Here is a 5,813-nt window from a genome sequence, read left to right on the forward strand (position 1 = left end):
GGAAGATAGCCTGGCAAAGGATATTAAGCTAGAGGAACGCCGGGATCAGGGTGGCACCTCGCTTGCAACCAGGCGGCGGCTTGCCAACTTCAGAGGACAGCTTTGGCTTTTACGGACTAATAAGGTGGGAAAATCCTTGCTGGCCTTGAAGCAGAAATATTTTGAGGGTGGCGACAAGGTGGGCAGGCTACTGGCAGGGCGGCTGCGGGCGCATGTGGCCAGGGCTCATATAGCCAATGTCCAGCTTCCGGATGGGACGAGAGTCACCTCGGAGAAAGATAAGAGCATGGCGTTCAAGGCGTACTATTCTGCGCTGTATAGAGAGGAGCCACCGTCTCCGGAAGTGGTGGCAGACGTCCTAAACAACTACACGGGGACTACATCCACACTATGGGATGGCACTGAAAGGCCCCATCACCCAAGAAGAGGTGGCAGCAGCCATGGGGGATCTTCCCCTTGGGAAGACTCCGGGGCCAGATGGTCTACCTCTGTCTTTCTATCGGATGTTTCAGTCCCAGCTTTGGCCTCATCTTCTATGGCTATTTAACTCGTTTACTGATGCAGAGGGGCCGTCCCGCGATAAGGGTATGGCGGAGATAGCATTGATCCTGAAACCGGGGAAGGATCCTGCGCAGTGTGCATCGTATCGCCCCATTGCCCTACTAAACACTGACTTAAAAATTTACACCAAACTCCTGGCGAAGCGGCTGGATCCCCACATGCCGGGTCTCATAGACCCGGACCAGGTTGGTTTCATCCGCACCCGGCAGGGGGCGGATAATGTGCGCAAGATTGCGCACCTAGTAGGGAAAGCATGTCACTGGGGAATTCTGGCTTGCCTTCTATCTCTAGATGCGGAGAAGGCGTTTGACCGGGTGGACTGGACCTTCCTGCGGGCGGTCCTCTGTAAGATTGGGTTGGGACAGAGCATGATCACTCGGATTATGGCTCCATATCTTGCCCCGCAGGCTAGGATTTGGATCAACGGACAGCTTTCTGCGCCGTTCACCATCCAAAGGGGTACCAGACAGGGGTGTCCCCTCTGACCCTTACTATTTGCCCTTGTGGTGGAACCACTGGCAGAGATGATTCGCCAGGCGACCGACACACATGGTATTTCCATGGGTTGTCGTGAGAATAAGGTGGTGTTGTTCGCAGATGATCTCATCCTTACCCTAACACACCCCAGAGTGTCCCTCCCGGCACTCCATACAGCGCTGAACCTCTTTGAGCGAGCCTCTGGCCTCAAGATTAATCATAGCAAGTCCTGGGCCGTTAACCTTACCATCCCGAAGGAAGAGATTCCCCTCCTGGAAAATCTAGTGCCATACCAGTGGGCCTCCCAGGGCATCCGCTACCTTGGCCTTCAGGTAACTCCCTCCCTGGACACATGGACACAAGTAAATTGGCGGGAATGTCGAAGGTCGGTTCTTGAAGACTTGAGGAAGTGGAGACCCCTGGCCCCTGGTGCTGTTGTGGCTGGGCAGACTCTCTAAATGTACTCTTGAGAGAAGACTTTGATGTAAGTACCTCAAAGTACAGTTTAAAGAGCAATGGTGGAATTATAGAAGCTTGCAGAACGCTTCTGTTGATGTCTGCAGCATCAGATAGGGTGATACCAATTTTGATTCTTTGTTGTCGGTTCTGCTGGAAGGAGGTGAACCAGTTTAGAACTGCTCCTGATAGGGCCACTCTGAGTTCAAGAGTTTCTCTGAGACGTTTGTGGCTGACCATATCGAACACCACAGATAAATCCAGGAGTATTTGGAGGCAGGATTCGTTTTGGTCTAGTGATGTTTGAATGTTATCTAGTATGTTTAGAATAGTGACCGTAGCATTGTGTCCAGGTCGGAAACCTGATTGGGGATTGTCTAATGGGCCACAATTCTTGATGTTTTCACATAACTGATCATGGGAGCATTTTTTCTACCAATTTAGCCAGGAAAGGCAAATCGGCTACCGGTTGGAAATGAAGTCTTTCAGGTCAGTCCCCATTTTTTTTAGTAGGGCGAGATACTTGGCCCTTCTTTAGGCATTCTGGGAGGGATCCTTGGAGAAATGCATCCACAATTTTCTTGGACTATGTAGGTCATTTCGAGGTGCCAAGGAGATTTGGCGCAGACCCACCCGTTCTGATCTGCTTACTCTGCAGTAATCCCTCAGCCATGTTTTTTACCTTCTCGTTTGACCCTTGGTTTTAGTTATATGCACAGATATTTGAAAAATAATTTTATGGTGATCTGGACAGTGTGCTGGGTTGATGTCCAGCATGTGTACTGATCCCAGTCTAGTGATGATGACGTCAAGTGTGGCAACTTTGTTGTGGGTTACCCCTTGCAAGCTTGGATCAGGTTGAGGTTCTGAAGCAGGTTACGGAGTGCAACCACTGCAGGGTCTTTGGCATTGGTCCATTGCAGGTTATCTCTTAATAATATTGTATTAGAGGAAGAGGTAGCAATGATTGTGATGGTTTCTATGAGTTGGTCCAGGAAGACTGTGTTGTCACCCCGTGGTCTGTACTAAAAGAGTTTTCACTAGTAGTTTAAATTCAAGCTTGACTTGAGCTCCCATGAGCTCAAAAGAGGATGGTTCTTCTAGCGAGAGTGTGTTTAAGGTTAGGATGTTTCTGTAGATTATAGCAAAACCTCCCTCCTGCTTCAATGTGTGTTCTGTACATAAGATTGAAAAATCTGGGAAAATGAGAAGATCCAGTATTGGAGCTGCCGTTGCATTGACCCAGGTTTCAGCTATACAGAGAATGTCCAATTCATGTGCTCAGATCACATCTGCTATATCAGCTGTGTGTTTTAGAACTGATCAGCAATTGTGAAACATGCATGTCAGGTTTGTTACTATTATTTGGGTTCCTGTGGTGGACATGGTGTTCATTGCTATTGGGATCAAGTTGTGTGTGTGATTTGTAGAGGGTTTTCTCTCTGGTTTTTGTGGTTGAATATCTTGATGATCGGTATGTTAGATGTTGTGTCAGGGGAGTTTTTCTATGAGCTCTGATAGTGAATTAGCTGAGTGTATATCTATTCTTCTGAGAGATGATTGATTGTTCTTCTCAGCCAATGAAACTTGCTGAGTCTTCAGTTGTAGTAAAGTTTTCTGCTGGAAGGGGAGATAGTGCATTTGGTAGAGGGCGTGAACATATTTTCTAGGGTGAGTAGAAGTGTTTTGTTTTTTTGACCCATGGTATGTTTTCCCTGAGTAGTTGCAGGTTGTCATTGATTTAGTCTATACGAAGTTTCTGTGTTGGGCACGGACAGACTGCATTATCGTTATATGTAGATATTTGCGAATTTTCGTGCTCTGCCTGCATCTTTGTTTCAGTCACCTGCACTTTCATCAGTCAAATGTATAATAGGCCCTGACCCATTTCCTTTCATTGAGTAGTTGTGCTTCAGCTTGGAAGGCCTGTTTGTAAAAGGGTCATGTTGGAGTCTCTGTAAAGCTTTGTAGACTACAGGGCCACAATTATCGTTGGGCCTAATTCTTTGAGCTATGTTTGCAAGTTTAAGATGCGGGCTAGGAGTCAAAGTGTAAAACAGATAGCTAAGAGGATTTGCTTGGGCTGCTACTTGCTTTTCTGGTCACTAAACATTGGGTCAAATGCTTGTAGGTCATTGTCCACTGCTTGGATAAGGATGTTGCCATGTTTAGGTCTTGCCTAGGCAGCACGCATGCCCTGCTCTAGGAGATGACCTGCTCCTTTTCAAGCTAGTGCTTGTGGTGGCATCCACTGTGTGGGAGCGAGCAGCGGCGCGCCGACCATCTGTTTTCAATTAGCATGGACGCGCGTGCCGCTCCTCGCTCCCGCAAGCACGAGTGCATGAAAACAGCTTACCCTCCCCCACCGTACCTCACCTCCCTATCTCTACTGCAGTGTTTTCACCAGCTCCCCTCACATCTGCGCGTGCCGCTCCTCACTCCTGCATTACTTACTTTTCTTCCTGCCCATTTCTCTCCTTTCTTCGCTGCCTGGCATGCTTCTCATATTTTCCTTTTCGGATGCTTCATTTTCGTGTTCCCCCTGTCCCTCACAGTCCCCATCTCACTCTCACTTGTTCCTAATAAACCTGCCGTATTGCTTTGATTTGATCAAACGCTCCGTCCATCATCCCCTTTTGTATGGTATTGCTAGATAGGCTTAACCTAATTGGACCAAAAGTAACCTTTCGAGTAATCTTTCATCTATTCAAGCTCCTTGATTTTCTTACCTGTAGTGCACCTTTAATAGAGATTTTCTGCCAGACTCAATTAAACTATTTTTCTTTTCAACTTCAGCAAACCATATCAGACTTATCCTGAATACAGTACAAATGCTTGTGTTGATTTTGTATTAGACTTGCAGGGTTAATGCCACTAATGTATTTCTTCTCACAGACGCCCATTTTGTTGTCAAACAACGACGAATAAAGCTTAAAATAAAAGGTGTTTTAGTTCTTTCTGTATGGCGTTTCATGGTTGCTGTCTGGTGGTTGGGATGCGTATTAAGCCCGCCAGACATATTCAGAATTCCCCATTTATTTTTTTATTCCCCTTTCCTATTTTCTTGCAAAGCTAGCCAGGCAATGTTGCAGCAACTGCTTGAAGATTTCATCATCGATTTCAACACAGAGTGCATATACAACTGCCTTCAATACCTGCCCCCCCAAACAGACTAAAAACAACCCAGAATTGTGAGCTGCGCTATAAAGACGGTATTTCTGTTAAGTATTTTTTGTACAGCATGCGTATTTCTTGTTTGAGTGATATTTTACAGCTCATGAGTAGACCTTCTCGTCACAAATATTTTTTGGTGACTGTGACAATTTGTTTATACTATGTTGAGGAATTTTCAAATCCCATAGTACAATTGGTTGCCCACTTGATATCGCAAATATCTACGTTTCCTAGATTTTTTTAATAACTTGCACTGGGCGGGGTTCCAGCGTGATCTAGTTCACCCTCACCTGAACTGATTAGTAATCTCAGACAGTAATATAGCTGTGTGACCCATAATGTGTTTTTTTGGTTGCCAGTTTTTGAAGAATTCTGGCAAGGAGTAGGGGGGAACTACATTTTAAAGTTTAGGCATTTAATCAACCAATAAGGAGGAAAAATACTGGACGATCGTACCAGATATCTTAATTACATCTCAAATGTCCAGGCTGAGTTAAAAATCACATTTAAGACCTGCTTTTTTATTTTTAAAGCACAAGGTTCAATAATTGTTTACTGTAGGTTAACGAGTCAACTGGTGGCAGAAGGAAACCATGTAAGCAAATGGTGGCAAATGAGGATGCAGACTAATACGACAGTTGATTTGATTTATTTTTGTTCTGTATATGGGTTCCAAACCTTGTGCAATAATGTCCAGTTCCTCCTCCGTTGGTGGGATTAATTTATTGATGGCTAGCAAGTTCTTGTTTAGTAGGTAAATAGTAATATGCATGTGGTATTTTTTAAAATATCCATTTATATAAGCAAAGTATGCTTGGTTGTCCTTCTAAAGAAACAAGCTTGTCCCATGAAGTGATGTGGAAATTCCGGAACGCTATGCCACAAAATATTCATAATAAACCGTAATTATATGTGTACTCCACGGTTTAGGTTTCCTATGGAAGGTCAGTGACTGTTCACTTTTGGGTTCTCCACTTGGACACGTTGTATAATTTTTTGAACAGCACGTCACCTTAATGTGCATCTGTCACATACGCCGAGTACTATTTCAATTACAGTTTTTCATTTTTAAACCTGCTGGTTTCTCTCAGTCAAAAAGTTATCTCAAAGCTGCTTATGCATGTAAACTTGGTTTGTGTGTGTTC

This window comes from Lissotriton vulgaris, chromosome 5 (genome assembly GCF_964263255.1).
Source record: "Lissotriton vulgaris chromosome 5, aLisVul1.2, whole genome shotgun sequence".
In the NCBI taxonomy this organism is placed as follows: domain Eukaryota; kingdom Metazoa; phylum Chordata; class Amphibia; order Caudata; family Salamandridae; genus Lissotriton; species Lissotriton vulgaris.